The 23,706-nt window shown below is 46.5% G+C and overlaps 1 long non-coding RNA gene across 1 annotated transcript; it reads left to right on the plus strand.

Moving 5' to 3' along the window:
• The first annotated feature begins 271 nt into the window (after nucleotides 1–271).
• Nucleotides 272–21,097, plus strand: LOC137477842 (uncharacterized). The gene is made up of 3 exons (XR_011001213.1): nucleotides 272–606; nucleotides 18,751–18,828; nucleotides 19,284–21,097. It is a non-coding gene; the product is annotated as an uncharacterized lncRNA (long non-coding RNA).
• The last annotated feature ends 2,609 nt before the right edge of the window (nucleotides 21,098–23,706 follow it).

Below are 23,706 nucleotides of genomic sequence, written 5' to 3' on the forward strand. Positions count from 1 at the left end.
CTCCCCCCCCCGCGGCGGCCGCGGAGGGCGGGCGGCGCGTCCCTAATTTATTTATCGCTGTTCCTCTGGAAGGGATGGAAAGTGGGTTATCGATTATATAAACACATCAATATTCATGGCGCTGCGCGGAGGGACGCGGCTCGGCCGGAACAGACAGCGCAGGGGGAGGGGGAGCGCGGCGGCGGCGATGGGCGCGCTCTCTCTGCGCCCGCGGACACGGGCGCGCAGCGGCATGTGCCGGTGCCGGTGCCGCCGCCGCGGGGCCCGGGGCGATGGCTCCGCGGGCGCGGAGGGGCGCGGGCCGGCGGACAGGTGGCTGCGCACCCCGCGAAGAGGGGCGGCCGCTTACCTGCGCCCCGCCCGCCCCCCTGCGCCGGCGCCCCACGTCGGGGAGAGCCGCCGGCCGTGCGCGTCCCGCGCAGCCTTCGCTATCCTGAGGCGGGCAGCTCGGGGCGCCGCCGGGAGCCCCAGCCGCGGGGAGCCCCGGCCGGCGACAGGGGCGGGCGCCGCGGGTTTCGCACTTGGTCCCGCGGCGGCGCAAGGGCCGCTCCACCGCGCCGGGCACGGAAAGTTCCCATCGGGGCTCCGGGAGCTGCATCCCTGCAGGTAGATGCTGCTGCGGCGGGCGGGCTGCGCGGCCTCCCGCGCCCGCGGAGCCCCCATCCGCCCACCCCCGGACAGGGACTGCCGGGTCATTCTAGGGGAGCTCTGTCCTTCTCGCCCTTTTCCCCGCGGACTCCATCACTGCGCGCCAGCGCAGCCAACCCCGGCTCCGCGGGGCAGGGGGTAGGGAGCACTACAAAGCGGCCCCGCGGGGACCAAGTGCCCCAGCGCTTTCCTCAGCAGTGGCACTTTCTTCCCAATTTTTGTCTCGCTCCCCTCCCAAGCCCCCTTCGCCGGCCCTGATCCCAGGGGGATGGGGGCAAGGGCGGGCACAGGCTCGGAGCCGCCCCGGCGGGGCGCCGTGAAACGGAAGCAAATAAATAATTAAATAAGCAAATAAACAAACGAGCAAATAAATAAATAAATGCATGAGATCGTTAATAATGACGCCAGCGGTGACGTCAGCGCCGCGTGCATCACGACACAGCGCGCGCCGCGGGGGGCAGCAACAAGTGCGGGCGGCGGCGCCGCGGGCGGGGCGCCCCCTGGCGGGGGCCGCTGCCCCGGCCGCAGCGCGGGCGGCGGGGCAGGACACAGGGACAGCGGGGCAGGACAGAGCGACAGCGGGGCAGGACAGAGCGACAGCGGGGCAGGACACAGGGACAGCGGGGCAGGACACAGGGACAGCGGGGCAGGACAGAGCGACAGCGGGGCAGGACACAGGGACAGCGGGGCAGGACACAGGGACAGCGGGGCAGGACAGAGCGACAGCGGGGCAGGACACAGGGACAGCGGGGCAGGACACAGGGACAGCGGGGCAGGACAGAGCGACAGCGGGGCAGGACACAGGGACAGCGGGGCAGGACACAGGGACAGCGGGGCAGGACAGAGCGACAGCGGGGCAGGACACAGGGACAGCGGGGCAGGACAGAGCGACAGCGGGGCAGGACAGAGGGACAGCGGGGCAGGACACAGGGACAGCGGGGCAGGACAGAGCGACAGCGGGGCAGGACAGAGCGACAGCGGGGCAGGACACAGGGACAGCGGGGCAGGACAGAGCGACAGCGGGGCAGGACACAGGGACAGCGGGGCAGGACAGAGGGACAGCGGGGCAGGACAGAGGGACAGCGGGGCAGGACACAGCGACAGCGGGGCAGGACAGAGGGACAGCGGGGCAGGACACAGGGACAGCGGGGCAGGACACAGGGACAGCGGGGCAGGACAGAGGGACAGCGGGGCAGGACAGAGCGACAGCGGGGCAGGACAGAGGGACAGCGGGGCAGGACACGGTCGGTGCCCAAATCCCGCTGGGACCGAGGGGCCCTCCCCGCTGCAAGCCGTGATGTTCGGTGACGGCAACCCCTACGCGAGGCGCAGGGCTCGCTTGGCCCCGGGTAGCGGGAACGGAGAAGGCACGGGAATTCGGGCAACGTTCGCACCGGTGCCGTGAAGGTGAGGGATTCATCTTGACAAGCCCGGCGCCCAGACCTGGCTGGGATGCTTGGTGCTTCTCCAGGGGCAGGCTGATTTTCTGCTGGATCCTCTGGAGGAATTACCAGACAGTATGTATGAGGTTACAGTGTGTATGAGGTTTCAACTTTCCTGCCCTTTATCCTTTGGAGATGCCCCGAGCGTCTGTCCGGTCTGTGGCCTCACGGCTCGTACAGCGGTGAGAACGCTGTGAGCACCGGGGGCGGGCTGGGATGCTTGCTGAGGCCAGCAGGAAGCCAGCGGGTACCGCTGCCCGGGCTTCCACCCAGCACCGGCATGGCTTGGATGGGCAAACCCAGCAGAACAGCTCAGGAGAGCTGCGAATAGCAGCCCTTTTGGCCACTAAAGTCTTGTCACTTTGTGCTTGGGAGCTCAGTCCCCTGGAGGATGTTTGTCAGGGGCTGGACAGGTATGGGAGGTGACGCAAGTGAGACCCACACCTTGACACATCCCTGCAAAACAAGGAGTGCTGCTCCATTTCACCCCCAGTGAACTCCTGGCCAGAAATACATGAATTTCTTCTCCAATTCACCTTTGTTTTCACTGACCTTGGCATGTTTAATCAGGGTTATATTCTCACACAGATAAAACAGTCCTCAAACGATTGTTAGAATATTTTGGGCACAAACAGGTTTGTATTTGTTTGTTCATTTTCTTTATCTCAGGCAGGTAGTGCTGCTCCTTTCCCACAATATATAATCGAGTAGCAAAGAGAACTTCCCATCTCCATTTGTGCCTAAATCCCTCTGCTTCTACCCCAGCAGCTGGGGCCCGGGCACTGTTGGCAGCCTCTGTGCCAGCCCTGAGATCCTCCCCACTGCATGAAGCATCACTCACAGATCTATCTGATAGTTGCAGGGCCTCATCCTTCCTACCAGCCACAGTCTCCCTCCAAGCATCCCTCCAAGCCATGGTGTCACAACCTCTATGAAGAAGGTGGTGAGGCTGAATAACCAGGTGAGAGCATGCTTTGGTCCTCCCAGCAGAGGAGGATTTCCATCTGTGCAGCATGCTGGGAGCCAGGGGTTATGCAGGATGGCCCAAGTCACTACTCCATGTACTGAGCTTCTGCAGGACTCTACCTAACCTTCAGCTGTAGAGGAGCTCATTGTCTATGGGGCAGGAGAAGGGGCCCAGCATGAACAAAAGGAGGGTTCACCCTCTATCCCCATGGCTCCAGCCCTCAGCCCTTGGTGTCACTTCATCCAGTGCTGCTGGCTGGTAGGACCCTCAGCATCCTGTTTAAATTGCTAATGTTGGTAGCATTTGGAATGGGATAACAACAGAGGCTGTGGCAGTGCAGAAGAGTACATATTCCCAGCAGTGAGGCATGCATACTCATCATTGCTCTGACATCAATTTCATAGGAGCCTTCCCCCTCCCCCCTAGAAAAATCTTTATACTTCAAAATAATAAATACAAAAAATACAGAGCCTGTTTAGAGCAGAAATTGAAATACCACATATTATCAAAAGTTGGATTTTGTCCTGCAGGCACTGAATAAGTTTCTTCATATGAATATTTTGTAACTTTCTCTGGCCAAAAGAAACGTGCAAAATGTTGTAATTTTTCTGTGCCTTCTTTTGGACATTCCAGGCTTTTGCTTAAGCTTCTCATAAAAGGCTATTTTCAGTGAAGAGGGGACAAAAAAAAACAGTCTACAGTATACCAAGTCAATAAAGTAATGCAAAACCATAAAACACAGCAACGATAACAACAGAAGATCAGTAGATTACAAAGGAAATAAGATGGGGATCAAACAGAGTGGTAGCTGGAAATGACTGCATAGAAGCCAAAATAAGGCTGCTCCTAATAAGCAGCCAAATTTGATCCAAAAAGCATTTGAAGCGTTAATTTATTAAATAACCTTATTTTCATGCCTTACAATTAAAAATAGTTGTGGTCGGGCATGTTGGGAGACAGGAAGCAATTGGAGTCTTGAAGCCCGGCTTTGTGCTTGGAAGGGAGCACAGCCCGATCCATGCTGTGATGGGGCTGTGCCTGCACCGGGGGGCAGCCAGCAGTGCTGGGGGGCTCCAGGTCACTTACTGATTCTCTGCCCAGAGCTTTTCCCTTCCAGGCCTCTCAGACACGGAGGAGTTTTATGAGGAGTGTTCAGGGTGGGAGACAGAGTCACAGCGGGAGCAGGGCCTGTGAGGGTGATGCCAGCCCCTGCTCGCACTCAGCACATGGGATGGGATGCAAAGCCCTGTGAAATTGCCATGAGGCCCCATGTTCACTTCAGCAGGTTTTGGGATCAGTCTCTCACTTTGGGAGCTCTTTAGATCAGATGTACAAATGACCAGCTCAAAGCATTAATAATACCAGGAGTCAGAGCAATTATCTTCCCTTCAAAAGATCCACCAGCCCCAATAAGTGACCAAACCAAGCAGAAAACCCTGAGATCAGCTTTCAAGCCCCAGTTTTCAATTCTTATGTGCATTTGGAATTATTTTTATTTACCTTGCATTTCTTTTAGTTGCCCTGGCATTGTGTTTTTAATTTCCCCATAGCACTGCTAGCAGCTTGCCTGGAACAAGCACCCCATTGCCCCAGGGCTCCCAGACCAGGCTGCTTAAAGAAAATAGTCATCACTGAGTATCAAAATATTCACCAATAAAATAGTGACTGGTGGGACAGATCACCTGCACATGAAGAAAGGAGAAGGGTGCCCAGATGGTTGCAGAGTATTCTGAGACCCGTAACAAGGGGTGCAGCCATGGGAGAGGAAGAACCAGCAGCTGAGCAGCCCCCAAAATAGTTGTTTTACTCTCACAGTAACTGAGCTGCAGCGGCTGCTAACTGCTGCCTGCAAAGCTGGTTTCATCTAGTGGCACAGAGTGATGGGTCAGCTAAAACAGAGCCCACACCATTTCTGCCTGATTGGTTGCTAACCAAATACACTTTTCAGATGCTGTTAATTGAGTCTGATGAATTTTGCTCCAGTGGGACCTATTATGGGCAAAAATACAAGTGACATCAGAGCCATAACTCATAAAAATCAAGTCCCTGAATTACATCTGAGAGCAATATGAAAATGCAAGTGGGATTTCAAATGGTATCAAATAACTTTCTGTCATACCTTATTAATACCACAGAGCTAATAGAAACAGCTATATTATCATCCTAATGTCATTATACATATATAATACACATGCGCGCATACACACAAACACTCTGTGTAATTATAACAACATTATTTTGTTCACACGGCCTGAAAAATGTGATTAGATGGTGGCTCTGAAATGGCAATATTCAATCAGGCACGACTCGTATATTGGCTCAGAGCACAGCCTTCAACTTATGTAAAATTATGTCTTGTTACGTATGATGGTAGCGTGGATGGCTGTGGAAGAAAGAGGGAGGGAGGCCACAGAGATCATTTCATCTCACGTTACAAGGGCTGAATTGTCATTTCAAAGCTGGAATGCTGATAATGTCCAGCAAGCAATCCCTGGCTATCCTTCCTGTGTGGATCTCTTCAGAAAACATGCTAATTTATCTGCTAAAGATAGCTGCCTTCTCACCAAATCCTGAAAAAAATTCTCCACTGGAAATGTTCCTAAATGTGACCAAACTATTTATTTTATAATCATAAAGCTTGGAAGGGGGCGTTGCCTGGTAGGACTTTAGATGGGCTTCACTTTCCGAACAACGCACAGGAAATGCACACCAGCCAGTTCACATCCAGCTCCTGTCAAATAATTTACCTCAACTGTTTTTACTGAAAATATACCTATGTTTGTATATATATATATATATAAATACATATATATATATAGCCTTGCATGATGGGGATAGCTGGGGCTGGAAATATCACCGTAAGAATGCCAGGCCATATTTACCCAAGTCAGTGGTCAAAGCAAGTTGCTATTCTCAGTGTGCCAGATTTAAATCGGTTTAAGTAAACAAGCTGACCTCTTTTCACTTTGCAGGTCTGAGCTGTTGTGGCTTTTTTTTTTTTTTTTTCTGAGAAAAATCCTTTTTTAAAAGAAATTTGGTGGGCCCCAGAGGACAGTAAGCAGTTGTCTCAGAGGGAGCAGTCAGTGCTGTTGGGGAGCAAGTCAGGGCAAAGTGGGCTTTGCACCAGCCAAACTAAAATTTTCTTTGTTCTGCCGTGCCATCATATGAAAGCAGGGGATTTCACTTCCTTACTGACTTTGACATCCTTCCTAATGCCTAAGTGCTTATGACAACTCTTGCTCATCTGTTTAGGGAATGAGTTTTTCTGTTTTCCCCAGTTTGGTTTGTGCAAGGACATTTGATCTCCCAGTTATTGAGATCTTTCTTGCCAGCACTGGAATGTGATGTACTGACACAGAGAAAGCCTTCCTGAGGTCCCCTGAGTACCTGCAGGGCTGGAGTGTCCACCACCACAACTTGCTCTTTCCTTTGCACGCAGATTTTTTTCTTGGTAAGCACTAGCAGTCTTTTCTGCAGTTATTCCCACGTCTTCATCCTTTACCTGAGCTACAAATGATGAGTCAATCATCTGGTACAGTTTAGCAACATTTAACCTTTGGCTAAGCTGTCTTTGAGCCATCCTACCTAAGCAAGGCAGCTCAGCACACAACCTGCTGTGGACTGCCCCACACTTTGCCCCCTTCCCGGTTTTGTCTGAAAACAGCTTTTGGCATCTGGTGCCAAGTGGCAGGGGAGGGGGAAACAAATCAGAATAGCTCCTGGTACCTCAACTCTATGGACTGAAGTGTCCTTCTTGTCTCACAGGACAAGTGGCTCAATAAGGAAGTGCTCCTGTGTCCCAGGTCACTGTGGTCCCTTGCACAGGGGAATGGACAGTTCTGCACCTCCTGCTGAGGCACCACTGTCAATAACTACAGGTTATAAACACAAGATGTGTGTGGTAAACACAGGAGAGGATGCAGAAATCCTTCCTCCTCCTCTCCATCCAGGTACACACATCAAACTAAAATACTAGAAGGGAAATAGATTTAGTCTGCAAGTCCAGCTTTGCCAAACACACGGGGCTAATCCAGCCACTGTTTCCAGGGAGCAGGGACAGTTGCCATACCAGAGTCCTCTCCTCCTTTGCAGCTCCTCCTTTTCTTATCCAAGTGAGTGCTGGACACATTTCTGAAGTACAAGAACCTCTGAGGTCTAACCACCATGGATTCAGGCCCCTGGGGATGATAGTGTCGGTGAGGTTTTTTTAAATCCTCTTGAGAAACAGATGCTTTGGCTCATCTTCATTATACCTAGCCTGATTTACTTTAATTGCTCTGGGTATCCAGAATACTACGATTGCATAACCTCATGCACATGCCTTTAAAAGGAAGCCTTGGCTGCAAAGCCAGGAAGGCAATGTTAAATACGGAAAAGGTACTGTGCAAAGTCTCATTTATTTTGAAAATCATTGGAAAGAGTTCTACTGAAAATTCACAGCAAAACATATGCCACATTTGAATAATGACTTTGAGAGGTACTTTACCTAGCTTAGCAATCAAAAGGGATCTAAAAATTGCAGTCCTTCAAAAAGATCTCACTCCCAAACCCTGAATTTTGGTGAAAACCAGAGGAAAGCGTGGTCCTTGGTGACAGCCACAGGGAGGCCAGAGCTGGCTGCCGGGCACTGTGCCTGGCGGCAGCGCTTCCACCCCTACCAAAACTACCAGAAAATAGCAACCCAAGGGAAAACTCATTCTGAGCAGAGTCAGTGGCAAGCACAGGCTCAGGACAGCAAGAAAGGAGGAGGCCTGGTGAGATCTGCCCTTCCCAAGTTTAGGAATCCAGAGCTTCATCTCAATAAAACTAAGCAGGAATAACAGGACTGCAGAGAAATACCTGAAGATCATCCACTTATCTTATCTGATGCAGTGCATAAGATGCCAAATATCCAAATACTGTCTGCTTGGAAAGAAAAGGTCTGCAGAAGACTTATTCCAGTTAGTAAAAAGTAGTATTTCAGGTACTTTACACCTGGACCTAGAATAAGTCTTTATTCTGAAGGTGTGTCCATACCCTATCTGTTATTAAGATGCTGCTTTCTTGGAAAGAGATTCATATCACACCAAAAACTTATTCTTTATCTGTAATTTTTAAGTTTATATCATTGAACAAATTAATATCTGCCATAAATACTGTTCCTGAAGAAGCCAATAGGGTTACTCTGTGAAAGAATATGACAAAGAACTAAAAAAAAAACTCCAAACCTTGCCCTTACCTGTGGCTTATTGATATGCTTTCCTGTCTCCTAAGGAAAGGAAAAGCCATGAGTTTTATAGGCTACCTACACTGCATTAATTATTTAAAAACATGAAACTGAGATTTTATTTTGCAGGAAACACAGTCAATTTGTCCTCACCAGCCTGAGCATCCCCAGAGCAATGTACACATGTGCTCTGTGCCCCTGGGAACACCCCACATATCCTTGACAGGGGAGGGAGGAGACCATAATCCTATCTGCTGATTTTGAAGAAGAAATGTGAGCAGTTTTCAACTGAGATGTTACCAGATTTGTGTAGATTTGGCAATACCCATTTGCCATGCCAGACTCCAGACGTGCAGTGCAGTCAGTGCTACCAGTGCTGACTGGAAGGTGTTCTGAAGGACTATGAGCAGGCAGCAGCCCCCCAGTTTACAGGGTACACCTTTAAACACTTACCAGTTTACTTTGGGTTTGCAGATGTTAATGAGATTCACGTATGGGAGAAGGAGCCTACAGAGACTATCAGGAATATTAATGTTAACACAGGAGTTTATTAGTGCCTGCATGTTGAGAAGTGGGCAAGGAAACCCTCTGGGGTTTGTTGCACTATCAGCAATTATCATGTGAGATTTCTGTTTCTGGTTTTCCTGCTGAGAAGGCTTGGGAAAAAAGGCTTCAAGACTGGTCTTTGGGCACTGTTTGAGTTTTTAAGTCATGTGGATGTTTCCCCCATTGCCTTCTGTAAACCTCCATTTCTCAAACAAGAGCCAAGGGCTTTCCTTGTCCAGCCCTCTCCAGAGATTTGCCATTTTTAGCTCAACAAACCCATTTGCCTTAAGTTTGCAAAATTCCTATGTGCATCTGCCATCTCAGAGAATAAAAGCAACCCTTCAGGAGTGGGTCTGAACATCTGTTTTGTTCATGTCAAGCCAAGCTACAGCCTTTGCTCCACTCCCTTCTCATGCTGCTATCTCCGCTGGTGGGGAGATGTCCCCAGCATTGGACTCATGGTGGAAGCAATGTGGTGCTGCTGCTTATGCATATGCCAAGAAGTCATCAGCAACTGGTTTCATGAAGAACAAACCATCAAGATGTGAGCGCGGACTCTGGAAACTTGTCCCTGACATGCCAAAAACCCTTCCTGTCCCTTCTCCTCTTTCTCTTTTAATGGCTATAAAACCTCGTGTCTTTTATCTAAGTTGGGATCTGGTGCCATGACCAATGGTTTCTCAAGCCTTTCTCAATGGTTTACTTTATTTTAAAGCTCTTATACACTAAAGAAGGGGAAAAATATAAAGGAAAGGAAGAAGCCAATGGTCTGGCGGGCTTATTGCAGGGGAACCTCTCAGCACAACCCAGGGATGCTGCCCAAGTAGACAGCGGTGCCATGGAATTCAGTGGGCTGGTGGCAGGAATGCTCAGCAATAGGGGTATGCCTGGGAGGAGCTCTGTTTGTCCTGGAAGCTTCATTAAGGCTCCTCTTCCAGGAGGTACAGATAAAGATGAACCAGACTTTGCCGATTTTGTCATGAACGTGCCCACATCAGGTTCCTGAGGAGCTGCAGCATGTGTGGGAAATTTCAGCCATATTTACATTTGGAAACAAAATACAGAACAGGCGTTTGCTCCGAGAGCTGCCCAGACTGGGATGAGGCCCTGAGGGCTCCAGCTGCAGGGTGGGCAGGCATGCCCTCTGCCACCTTGCTAGAGGCAGATCCAAAAGCTCCAGCTCAATTTTCCCAGGTGGCACAAGGCAGGCACTGCTGATCCCTTGCTCAGAGGGTCACCAAACCCACCAAAACACCCTTGGCCCAACAGTGCCTTCGCTGATGGATGTGGCATCCCCCAACACAGATGTACCAAGAAACCTTCCCAGCTGCAGAAAATTCCTTAAATGGGTCATGGTTAAACTCCAGCTGCTCAGTGGGCTTTGAGAAGTGCAGCAATGCTGCTGGAGGAGATCTTGGTTGTTACATTTAATTAAAGATTCTGCTGAAAGTTCTGCTCAAAATCACAATGCTTGCTGCTTAGAAAAGCGTTGGTGATTCCCCCAGAGGCCTGGCCAGCATTCCTGCTCCTATTGTACAACATTATTGATTAATCAAAACTAATGCTCACAGCTGTTGCCTGATGGATAATGTCTTTGGTGTTTGCCTGCATATAATTATTTACTACTTTATTGATGTTATTTATTTCTTCATTAAGTATTGTTGGCGGTTTAATTACGTGAAACACAACTGCAAGTGTTGCTGCTAAAAGCCATGGGAAAGGCTGCCCAGAGCCGAAATCTTTCAACCATAAACTCCAAAAATAAATCTAAATATAAAAATATTGTAGCCAGCCTTTTGAGTGAAGGCCATCAAACCGCAAACATGTTACATGTCATCTGGAGGCTGATGCCAGAGCACCACGTTCGGACAGATTTGCAATGCTGATTTAAGTGTGCATGGCAAAGGACTTCGCAGACATGTAAATAAGTTTTATTAGCTCTCCAAAACACATATGAGAGGTCCTTATTTTATTCTGGGTAGCTGAATGTTTGAAATAAATCAAAGTGAAACTCTGATTTCCCAAAACTTACAGTCAGGAGCGCCTAATGAAGCTCCTTTCAACAACCATTCCTGGCTGAGATCTGAGGACTTCCCAAGCTGGCAGCTGGCCCTGTTCAGTGCCCAGTGACAAACTGGGACTCTCTCCAGGCTCTTCCCTCTGCCCTCCAACTCTCTGCAAGAGATAACGACTCAAGGGCCTCTGCCCCCTCTCTGCTTCAGCACCTTGCTGCCCTCACCCTCCTCAGAAGCACCGGGCAGAGCTACTGCAGCAGGTCTGTGCCTGTCCTCACTGAATTAGGGAGCTGACATCTAATCCTTGGATCAACATGGGATGAGAAGGGATGTGCTGAGGTTTACTTAGCTCATAATATAAGACAAATTTTAACAGAACCGCTTTTCTTTGCAACAGTAAGTCATGGGGACTTGGGGGCAAAATCAACATCTTAAATTGTATCTGGAAACTAACAAGCACTAAGGAGAAACTAGGTTTAAGACATGTTGTAGCTCTCAGCAATCTCTAGGTACTTTTCATTTAAAAAAAACAGTCAGGTACATGACTACAAATATGGTATTAGAGAACTTGGAAGGACCTTCTCAGCCTGCAAAATAACCAGAGGACCACAAGCTCTGCTGCAGCTCACAAATCATTAAAGCACCTATAACAGATCAGAAAGAACCTCTGTATCTCCTTACTCGTAAAATAAAAATTCCTTCTCTGACATCCTCTCCAAACAGCCCTCATCAGGCCCTTTCCCCAGGGCAGGAGAACAAATTGCTCTGGCAGTCCTCCCCTGGACATCAGTGCATTTGTTATTCGGGAGCTACTGGCCTGAATGTCTCTATGCAGCTCCCTGTAGATCTCCTGCTTACTTCTGAGCCAGTGCATTACCACTAGGGAAGACTTAGCCCCTGCTTCATGAAAAGTACATAAGACAACCAGTTGCCAAACCTCTAACTTCCCTGTGGCCGTGTCCTAGGGCACAGCCTCTGCTTTTCCTATGGGAGCCCTGAGGGGGACCAGACTAATGCCGGTGCCGTCAGGTCACCTGTGCGTGTTCTGACGCGTCTCGAGCCCAGAGCATGAGCACAAGTTGGTCGCAGGGCCTGAGTTCTGCCCATGATCTAAATAGATGCTCATCTCTTGTTTTAACTAAAACATGTCAGGGAAAACCTGAGAGAAATAATAAGCAGAGAGGAAGAATAAAAAAAAAAACAAAAACAATGATGGGTCTAGGGAATTTGGTCTCCATTTCCCTCCTTGTTTCCTCCCCGACCTGCACATTTTCATGCATTTCCTCCCTCTCAGGCCAGTTCTTCCTCCTGTTTTTAAAAATGTCACAATCTTTCCTGTATCCCTTGTGCCCACGTTGTGAGGGTACCACTGGGCACCTTTCCAGCAGGGATGCACAGAGCAATGGGGAGCACAGCTAGCGTTTTCAAAGGAAGCTAAGGAAATCTTTATGGAGAACTTGGTGAGAATTTGGCACTTGGCATCCTTTTGCTCCTTTGAAAGTCCCACCCTACAGGAACAATCTAAACAAATGTATGCCCCAATGCTGATAAATCCCTTTGGAGAGATATCAAAGAAAATCTTGCTAGGTTTGGAGACCTTTGAAGAAAGGGAAATATCCTGCCAACCTTACGCTGAGATCTATCTTGTTCTACCATGTGGTCCAAATCATCAGAGTCCCCCATAGCTCCCCTTCCTCCTTGGGGTGTGGAGAGCAGCACTGCCTTGCTGAAGAAAGGGATTTGCAGGCCAAAAGGACAGCATAATTTGAGAAAAATTCAAATGAAAAATTACTTAACAATGGAACTTCTTACTGTGTCTAAAAATATCTCAGTGAGTCAGATTACTGAAAACAGCAAAGCTAAGGAGCAAACCCTGTAGCCTCTTCTCAGCAGTCAGCTGGCTTCATTCACTAGCTTGGCATCTCTTTCCCCTTATGTTTTTAATATCATGAGTGGGTTTTTTTTTAAGTCGACAATAAGTTAATATTTAATGGTTTGCCGTGTGCAGTTCTGGGTGTTTACACATTCTCCAACTAGCCAAATTTGTAGAGCAAATTAAAAATCTGTAAGACCAGGATAGGTGAATTACAGGTATCTGTTGCTCAGAAGCTATTGCCTCATTGTGTCCTGCATGCCCCCCAAAATAAACGGTTTCAATTATGTTTTCACCTTTCCCAGCAATATTAACACCTCTCAGCACTGCCAGCCAGGGCCTTGGCTCCTTAGTCTGCGTCTGTTACAGCTTTGTGCACATACACTTCCTGGGAATGTGCAACCTTGCGCGACACCACGGACCCGGGCTTTGCAGGGTAACCTATTAAACCCTCTGGCACAGGACCAGGTGCTCTGGAGGAGCATGGGAGAAGGAAAGGTGGGAACTATGGTGTTGTCAATGCTTTTTTATACTAATGAGATGGATGGGTGTGACCCTTTCTTCCACTGGCCAAAATATAAATAGTGAGAGTTTTCCACCCCCTGACGCTGAGCAAGCCATTCCCCACTCCACGCTGGAGGGTCTTCCTTGGCTTCTCCTGTTTCACACATTTCACAACTTTGCTCTGCTGGTCTAAAGGTCCCAGGACCGCTCTCTCATTCAGAGCTGGCCCAGGTGGGACCTGGTCTCTGCCACTGTGTGTGCCCTGCAGGCAGCTGCGAGGGAAGCCACCAAATCCCTCAAACCCCCGTGACACCGAGGGGAGAGCAGGGCAGCCCAGAGATGCCACCTGCCCCACACACATGCTGTAAATCTGGATATTACCCACGCCACATGATGCAATGCGTTCCTTCTCCACATTGCCGAGGTGTCCCTGGCGATATGAACAGAGGTGGCCGATGTCCCTGTGCTGTCGCTGAACCCGCCAGGAAAGGGCAAGTGAATCCCCTCATCCCACCTTGTGCAGGGCAGCCAGCAGCCATGGCAAGCTGGCAGAGCTGGACCTAAGGAAACAAAATTCGATTTTTAGAAAAGGGCAATGAGTCTTGTATTGTCAATGTTAAAATTCCCACTGCTAGGAGTGGGAACAGGATTGGGCCCAGGCTGCCTCCCTGTTGTTTCCCAGGCTCATGAAGATTTAAAATTCTGGATTTTAAATGGTAGTTTATTTCTGGCTGACCTGTTTGGCTTGAACTGTTACATGTTTTCATCTTATTTTTATGCTCCTGTGTTAGTACACAAACCTAACCAAGAACAAGAACAACACTGTTCAGCCTCCACTGGCTGCACAGGCTGAAAGTCCCCCAAAGTCATGGCAATCTCCCTGTCCAGCTCCTCTTGGACCACGAGCATGTGAATTTATCAAAGAGAGTGAAGGGGTGTAGGCGAGGGCTCATGGGCACATCCCTCCTCAGCAATGTCTCCCTGCAGATCTGATACCTCACAAACCACTGCGGGGTGACAGGGATGAACCGTGAACGGTGCGGGGCATGTTGGTCAAAGAAACCCCTCACATACACACGTTTGGATCAGCTCACGTCATTGCACATCAATGGCAAACTCCGTGACATTCCTCTGTGGTAATTTTTTTCCCTTTCCCTGCTATTTGAAGGAGATTTTATCTTCCCTTCCCACACCCCTCCCATCACCCCATGCCTGTTTCACTAAAACCTGCCTTTCGGGTCAGCATGCTGGTAAGAGATTAATTTTACACTGCAAGGAACACCGAGCAGAGTATTTCAGCTTTGACATATGAGACGTCTGTTACCATATTGCAGTTTTTCTAAATTAAATATTAGGAAAAATTAAACCCAATTGTGGTCTGTGTTCCTATGGAAAATATTTCTCTTCCAAACAGTCCCTCCATGCTAAATGACTTAACTAACTGAAAACACAATAAATATGCAGCAAGTTAAAAATCTATATTATTCAGGTTTTAAGGCTTATAGCTAAAAGTGGTTTAATGTTTCATGCCTAATAATAGATTACTCCTATCACATTTCTAACCTTTATTTCTACCAGCTTTGAAGTCCAGCCATATAAAGGCTGTTTGTAGAACCACACGAAAGTTAAAGCAAATATTACTCAGAGTGATTCATATGAACAAGAATTTGCAATGAAGGCAGAGGGTTTTTTGTGTCTGTATCAAAGGAAATGAAATGTTTGCAATATTTTCAGTTGATAAATGCATTAAAACATTTTAGTTGTGTAGTATGAACATTGCTGACATAAACAGACTTTGACCTGAAACAGATTGTATTAAGCTCTGTGGGAGAGGCAGCATTAAAAGAAATAAAAATAAAATAAAATAAAAAATAGACATTACTAGATTTCAGAATCTGCCACAAGGTCACCACAGTCCTTAATTAGCTGAATACATTAAGAGAAGGCTGGAACACAGATTCTGTAAAGAGAGCAAATGTATGTTTAATCCTCTGTTCTTTGCTTACAGATTACCCTTTCAGAACGAGTAACCTTATTTTCTTTTAAAATATCTATTTACCTTTTTGAGCTTTGCATAGCAAAGCAGGGTTTCTTTTTTTTATTTCCTTCCCACTGTTGCAAAAGAAATTAATTTGTTGCTAGTTGCTATGCATTGGCAGGATTTCTGCATAAAGAATGTAAGCCATCTATCTTTGTATTCAAGATATAGTTAATCTGGCAGTTAAAATACTTTGGAAACATTTTGATGACTTATCTGGAAAAGTAGCTTTGCATTTTCAAAGAAAACTCAGAACTGTATTGCAAGAGGAAGATAAAAGATATATGAAGTGTTTGTTCCAAGCGATACTGTTCATTTAAAGATCAGAATGTAACCCCACCCAAGCAATTATTGTGGAAAAACAAGACAAAAATCCTTATACAGCTCTCTGACACGGTCTTTATTTGGGAAACAAAATAACTATATTACAGTTATAGCCTAATGGATTGCAAGCTGTTTTATTAGAGTCAGCTGAATCCTGTTTAGCATAAAAAAGAACTCTGTTTGCCATCAAGAACACATTTACATTAATATGACTTTGACAAAGTAAAATAAAATCGCATTAAGATGATGTAAGTAGATAAGACAATGAAATCTCTGTGAGATAGTTTTGGCACACCAATTAGAGTCAAGTCCCTACAGGAAAGAAACATATTTTTATACCAAGTATCCATGTGTTCTTAAGTCGTAGAGTAGCCAAAATTAATCCCATGCTTAAAATACTTCCAGCCAGGGAAAAGAGAAAGTTTATTATTATTATTTTTATTTTTCCCTTGAAAGGTAAAATTTCTGATAAACGACATTTTTATTTGCAATAATACAAACAAGTTTTGTTCTCTGCACTAGCCTGTAATCATCCTGATTATTGCAAGGGACTTTCCAATATAGAGCAGCTGAAAACAAGGTTTTAGATTACATGGTAATTTAGGAATGCATGAAAAGCCAAGCAGTCACCATAATAGAACACTGCACAAACTTCATGGCTTTTACAGCAAAACATAACATATGTTTTGTGATTCATTTGAATGATTTTTGAAGTTTTTTTGGTCAAAAAATATATCGAGCTCTACTATTGGTCCTATATTTAGGGAGTCTTACTCTTGAAAAACGACAGTGACACCACCCCCCCACTTTGATGTCTCTCCTTTTAGTTTGGTCATTAAAGCTCGGCAGTGATGGATGGTGATAATGCTGTGGGGTTTATGAGTAATCAGGCCTTGGCAGCCACAATATTTCTTTTGTAGTGAAACTTTAATATTCCTTTGGCCGTGCATAAACTTTTTCTGCTTTTGGAATTATGCTGCATAAGCTATCCACTAAACATTAAAAAACAGACATTGCCCAAAAGCTGGTGTTTTATTTAACACCTGACAGGGTGAAGCTTCCCCCCAGGACAAGAGCTGGGCTGTAGCAGCCCTTCTGTGGTCAGGGCAGGGTGATATTCACAGCAGAAGCCCCTGCAATAGGAGAAGAATTTTTTGGCTGTACCCCAGGCAGGGCACCCCAGACACCCCTACTCTCCTCCTCCCCTTTCACATATTTTTAGTGAACTTGCTGCAGCAAACACCAGGTGTCTCCACTTAGCTGGGCTACGGCTTAAAAAAGGGAAAAAGGGGCCTGCTACCAAAAAAAAAAAAAAAAAAAAAAAAAGGGAAAAATTAGGGTTGTTCCTTCCATGGCTTCTATTGTGCATGTTGCAATGCTGCATGCGAGGATGAGGATGTACAGACACGACATATTCATATTTTATTTTGTCACTCAAGACACCTCTGTCAGGCAAGGCAGGACTTTCCAGAGTTTGAAATAATCCAAATTCAATCACTTTAAAGCTGCTACAATATGCAAGTCCTGGCAGCCGTTTTAAATTAATGGAACATCAGATGTGCTCTGATCCTCTCAATTTCCTTAGGCAAGGGAAATTCTGCTGCGGTGGTAGCGGGAGGGGAAATATAGGGCTATCAGTAAAATAAATGTCAGCTTTTGTCTGCTGATAGAAAAATGCATACGGCAAAAAAAGATACAGTATTTATTGCTCTGTAATTAATATTTATTTCTATATGTGGTAAGGTTTATCTTAGTGAACTCTGTGCAGTCTGATCCACAGGAATGGACATTAAAGAAAGCCAAAATACAAAACTGTTTTTTATTTGGCATTTTAGAAATACAGCTCAATATTTTGCTTGCATGTAGATATTTATATATTGTGCCTGCTCATGTGTTTATTAATAAAAATATTTAAATTCCCATCTTGAAAGTCCAGTTCCAAAGGACAGATTGGATTTTTGTACGAACTGGGGGAAGGGGGGTTGAGGGCGGGAGAGGAAGAGAGAGAAAATCTGAAAAAACTTGATAGCAAGATGCCAGCCTATGGCTTGGAGTTTACTTAGAAAGTGTAAACATTCATTGGTTTTGTCAAAAGGTTTGCAGACTTGAGAACCTTTTGATCAAACCTGGGCTGTGTTTTGAGGATACTTGCCCTGAAATGTGGTTTTCAATATGCAATTCAGTAGCTTATGCTTTTGAAATACAAACAAGCCCAAAAATTCAAATTAAGGCTCTGAACCCTGCATAAAAGCACAGGCTTTTATGGTGCATGGTTTCTGCTGATCTGTAGGGCTAATCAGCCAGGGCTATGTCCTGGCTACAAGGGCCCACATTTCATAAAGTCTTTTTCCTGAAACAAAAATACAATACAAGCTGTCAGAGTTAAATTGAGGACAAGGTATTTCTTTAATTCGTATTTTTTAGTTATTTGCTTTATATGAGGAGAACCTGGCCTCTTCTATGCTAACTGGGACTCACATTGCCAGACAGTATGCTTAAAAGTTATTTTTAAAAATGCTGGGTTTGAAGGCTCTTAAATCCTTTGATGTAAATGAAAATAAAATCACAGTCTGGAACCTAACAGAGACTTTTAATCTTGATCTTAAAAGCATGAATCATACTACAGCATAGAGTAAAACTATTTTTTGTCCTCTGCACTCTCCTTCTCTACACATACTGATATTTGATATTTATAGGTGGCAATTAGAGGTACTCTCAGGTAGTCCCAGTGCCTCCTGCCAAGCTCTGTATGCAGTTACTGCCTTGCAGCCTATGGCTGAGATTTCTACAGCCTTGCTGCTTTTCTCATTTCAATATGACATTTCAAGCAAGTCTGATTAAAACAAAGCAAAGCAGAAGCAAAATGTCTCAAATTCCAGGTGAGTAATGTTGTGGCAACAAAATGTAGACCAATTACTGTCTCAAAGTAGGAAAACTAGTGGCAAGGTAGAGATGTTGCAATAAAATTACAGAAAAAACACTGATAGCCACTGTGGAAAACCCAGCCACTGTTTTCTGCCAGATCTGGGGCAGAGCCCCAGTCCAGCCCCAGCCCATCTCCAAAAGCTGCTCCACTGAGTCTCAGAAGTGCAGCCAGCACACAGATGCCAGGTTTTAAATACGGGATGGAGAAAGGCCAGCTGAAATATGTGAGTTTTAATCAGATTTTCATGTTGTAAAATTTCAGCTTGATGCTAAATGGAGAGCATCCCATCCCAGATCTGCCAGCAGAGGCGTGCTTTCCCTATGCCTGCCTAGAGCAAAGGTTAGTGTCTGCCAGGACGCTCCCTCAGGATGGGTACTAAGCAGGGACAGCAGGTACAAACCCCAGGGTGTCTTTTAGTGCTCCCCAAATAAAGGCAGCAGTGAACTTGGCTGAGGATGCCCTCTTTAGCCCAAAGGGCTCTCCAAGATCTCCTGCCAAGCCAACTGCCGGGCATCTACAAGGGTGCAGCAGCATGGCTGATGGCAGCCAGATACCGTGGTCCTTCATCCCAGTGGTCATCCCAAGGGAGAGCTGTGGGAGGTGGGACACAGCCTGGCAGTGCCCCTGCTGGCAAGCAGGCACGTGCTGTGGTGGGAAGGGGTACCGTGGCCTTGAGGGGTGCCATGGATGTTACTAGATCAGGCTTCTACTCTCCAAGATCCTGACATGGTTTTTGTCCCAGAAAAGGCTGGGATCAGCAAGAAATGAATTCCAAATTTGTTTACTTTCTAAAGTCTCATCCTGGTGAGTCTGAAGGCAATGCAGGATGCTTCCCACAGTCACACCCACCACAAATCCTGACAGCAGCAACAATCAAGATGGAAGTTCATCCTACCTTTACAAATCAGGCATTGAATGCTCATGTCTGAATCTTTCTATATTTGAAACTCTCCATTGCCTTCATTGGGTTCTAAGGTAAAGAATATTAAGATTTGTCCCTAAATAAAAAGTACCAAATTAATATAACAGCATGGTGGAGTTTCCACTTACTGCACACAACAGTCAAGATATTCAGACTTATGGCTCCCACTGCAATTGTAATTCAGTTTCCTTGCTCATACATAATGCTTTTATCTACTCTGAATGAGGTTATTTTTAGTTCCTTAACAAGCCCATATAATTCAGCTGTCACAGCTTCCATAAGAACAATACCTTGGAATTTCCTGCCTTTAACTTGGACTAACTCCTGTCTATAAGCATCACATTAGCAATGTTTCCAACTTGTGTGGTGACTATGAAATCAATCATTACATACATACACACTACATATATATTTATCATGTTTGACTACCATTTGCAGAAGTAACGTCTCAAAGTAATGTTAGGATCTCCTCTGGATAAATGCAACAGCTCCAGCTGGGCTACCTCCTCCCTCTTCCAGCCTTTGCAGCTGGGCTGTTGGCTCTGAAGGAAATTCTCCTGCCCATGCAGGATGAGACAACAGATATGAACCTGCCTCAAGTCCTTCCCGACCTTTTCTGCCCTGAGGACTTCTCCTGTTGCCTGACCACAGGAAGATAATGATCCTCAGGACAGAGGTGCCTCTGGCACATGCAGCAGGACCCCATGTGCTGCAGAAATGCACTGGGGGAGCTCACCTGGACGCCCCATGGCTCCGAGCTGTGCCCAGCCCGCGAGGAGACATTGCTACGGCCGCCTCTATTCCGTGACAAAACCAGGCAGGACGTTCAGCAGCTGAGCACTGAGGCTTCCCAATTAGCCATCCTGGAGTGCACTGACAGATGGCTAGTTCTATTTTTGCCTCCCTTACTCCAGGCCCATTCATTCAGTGCACTCCTTTTGATTACACAGACCCATGTGCTGAAAACCTCATCCCTTTTCTCCTGAGCGTGTCAGCTGGTCTGACAGGAGATGTTACCTTTCTCTAAACCACCACTCTAGATCTTCACCATTTGTTTTGCACAGAAGAACAACTCCAGTTTGATTGTGCTCATACTTGGCAGTTCCTGTGAGCTTCAGACCAACAGCTGTTCACAGAAGTGCAAATTTTATCTCTCCCTTGTCCCAGAGCCTCCCCTCATACAGACCAGCAAGCCAAGCTGGTGAGGAAGGGCATCAGGAGGCAGCAAAAGGTGAGAAAGATTCTGCACAAGCTCTTATAAACGTCCCTTTCTAGGTTTCCTCCCTCAAAAGCACAGGTCCCCAGAATTCAATACTCACCAAGGCCAAAAACATATGCATAGGCAGAGCAACCCAAGAGTGACAGGTTATTATATCCCTTCTCAACTGGCTCCACATTTTCTTCTCATCCCAAAAGTTTTCTAAAACTTTGCCTGTTATTTTCAAACTAAGGATGTCCTGATTTGTAGAATAAAGAGAACCAGGGTTCAAAACAAGACCAACATAAGGCTGGGTTAGGTTATCTCCATCACAGCTCTGGGGGACCAAGCTGTGCTCTGTGGGAAAGGGTGGAGGGAGCCCAGCTGAGGAACTCAGGGCTACCTGAGCAGAGCCAGCACCACACAGAGCCATTTCTGGAATGATCTCAGCCTGGAACCCTCTGTTGTTATGCTGCTTAGGAGAACAGCTCTCACATATGTATCTCCTGTTCACTGGTGATCAATGGTCTTATGGAAAAACAGCATCAATAATGAGGAAGTAGCAAAAGATGTGCTCTACCTTTCCAGCCCTGGCCATTAACAAAGACTATCAGAAGGTCCAAAATTACTTCACCTTAGTCATGTTGATTTTTACCAGCTGGGAATCTGGCCCAGGTTTCCTCTGGTTCCTGAGGGAAATAAACCATATAGTATCATGGCTGAGCTGATGATGCAGGTAGACCACAATTTCCACAAAATGTGGCTGGATAGAGGATAAGGCTGTTTGCATTGACCAGATGGCACAAATGCAGTTTAGCAAGTGAGGAAAAATCATCCAGCCACAGAGGGCTGCTGCTGGCTTGGTTGGGGCTCTGGCACCAACTCTCTGCATGAACCCCAGCTTTCTAGAGAGTCTGTGAGAAGATTCAGTCCAAGGTGGAGCAGGCAGTGCCAGTGACACAGTGGATGCATATGTTCCCAGGAATACTGAGGGGCAGCCTGGCACTCTGGCAGGGGCTGGAAGCTGCACAGCACATGCAGTCACAGCCATCATTAGAATTTTGCTGCTTTGGCATCTCTTCCTAATTCACTTAATTTCTATTTATGCCATTCTGTTTCTGTTTTGAGCCTTTATCAGATGCTGGCATGTTTTGTGCAGAGCCAAACTTTGGAAGGAGGCTTTGGAAAGAAGTAATTTTAAGGGGGGGATAAAAAATTCTCAAAGCACTGGGAAGGGCCATGCCCTAGAGAGGGGTGACCACTGTAACTGCAAAAAGGCAACTGGACCAGTCTCTAGGAGTAGGTCAGTGCTATCCTGCCTGGAAATACAGGTCTCCAAGAGTTTGTGGAACATACTTGGAGAGTCTGTGAAACCTAATGGTGAAAAATCAACCTTGCTGACAGCAGTTTTCCATACCTGAGTCTAAAGCTGCACTGGAAAATAGAGGGAGAGGTCTGCAAAGCAAGAGAGGTCAGAACCTGCAGCATAAGCATGTTGCAGCTCTGTCTCTGAGGTAGCCAGTAATTGTATCCAATTTATAAGTATTTCTGAAATAAACCACTTCATTACTGCAGTCATTCTGCAAAGCACAGGCAGGGGTGGGGGGTAACACTTTTCCTTGCCTCCACCTGTGACCCAGTGACGCGCTTGTCATGGCTTGCCGGGAGGATGTCCAGAGGGAGCTCCTGAGAAGCAGCTTCTAGGGAAGAGTTACACACGCTGTGTCCGAACAGCGCTGATCAACAGTGGTGGAGGATAAACTCTCAGAGCTCCAATACAAGTAGCAGATGAGAAGAACACAGCTGTTGATGTTGACATGTTGCTGGCCTTATGGAATGATGATAAACAGCTGGAAATGCACATGATGCACTGGGGAATAGGGATCTAGTGAAGAATTTCAGGCTCACTGGAACATCACAAATGAAAGGGCAATCAACTGAGGATGCTGAATTCTTCCTTTACAAATAATTTGTAGATCCTTTCACTGCTTCATACTACAATGGATACCAGTTCCGTGGCTTTTGGAAGATAGTCGTGGCAAGGCTGCAGGCTTCCAGGCTGACACCGTTTCTCTTAGTGAATGATGCAGAATGGATCCACAGATCTTCCTTCTTGGACGAGCTTGCTTTCTTTCTTCCCCAAACAATTACATGGTTAGTGAGCGCTCTGCCCGGCAGCCCCAGGCTTCAGACCACACTGCTCCCCATACATTTCCAAGGCCAGGTGGGCACTGACAGCTGTAGGACATCACTTCAAGTAATTTCCCAGTGGGACCAGCTACTGAAGGACTGAAAGCCCTTCTAGAGCTACCTTAAAACTGGGGAGCTTGTTTCTGTATTCCATGGCTCCGGTGTTGTACTCTGCCATCAGCTTTAATTGTTGCTGCTCTGAAGAAAGCCTTTGTTCAGTACAATTGCCTACTCCACAGTGACATCATCCAAGGCTGTGTAAAAAAAGCACAGCCTGGAGTAGTCAGCCATGTGATGATGTATAAATAGCACTGACAGAACAATATTATAAACTCTATTGGTACAGCTGAGATACAGCTAGCAAGTTGCTGATTCATCTAAGATATTGGCTTGAGGAATGGCATGAGGTTCAGCTATAATAAACGTTCTCAGCTAAAAGCATATTACTTCACCATGAATCAGCTGCTCAAATCTTTCATTCTTTTCAGAAAAGCACCTGTATCTTCCTGCTTTGGTCCTCCATTACTGAATACATGAATTATAGGGCTTGATTTTATTTCTGCTTCCTTTATGCCAAAATATGCCACAATCAGAGAGTTCTCTAAGGTTTTATATACACACAGGAAAAGTAAAGCATTCCTAAAACTGCTTGCTGAGAGCTTATATTTCAATAAACATGGAAATACTGAACTGTACTTCCAACATACCTGAGTAGGTAATGACTAAGTCATTTTATGGCTTTCAATAAGATCCATGAAAAGTCACCTACATGTCCATCTACAATGTGGTTTTAAAATGGACAAAGTGAAACCTCACCCCTTCATGTTGGATCTCCATGGACTGCAGGTGACAGAAATGAGCTCTACTAAATGTGATTACTTTGCAATTTGACATCCATGATTGCACT

The sequence above is a fragment of the Anomalospiza imberbis genome, chromosome 8, assembly GCF_031753505.1.
Source record: "Anomalospiza imberbis isolate Cuckoo-Finch-1a 21T00152 chromosome 8, ASM3175350v1, whole genome shotgun sequence".
Lineage (NCBI taxonomy): Eukaryota > Metazoa > Chordata > Aves > Passeriformes > Viduidae > Anomalospiza > Anomalospiza imberbis.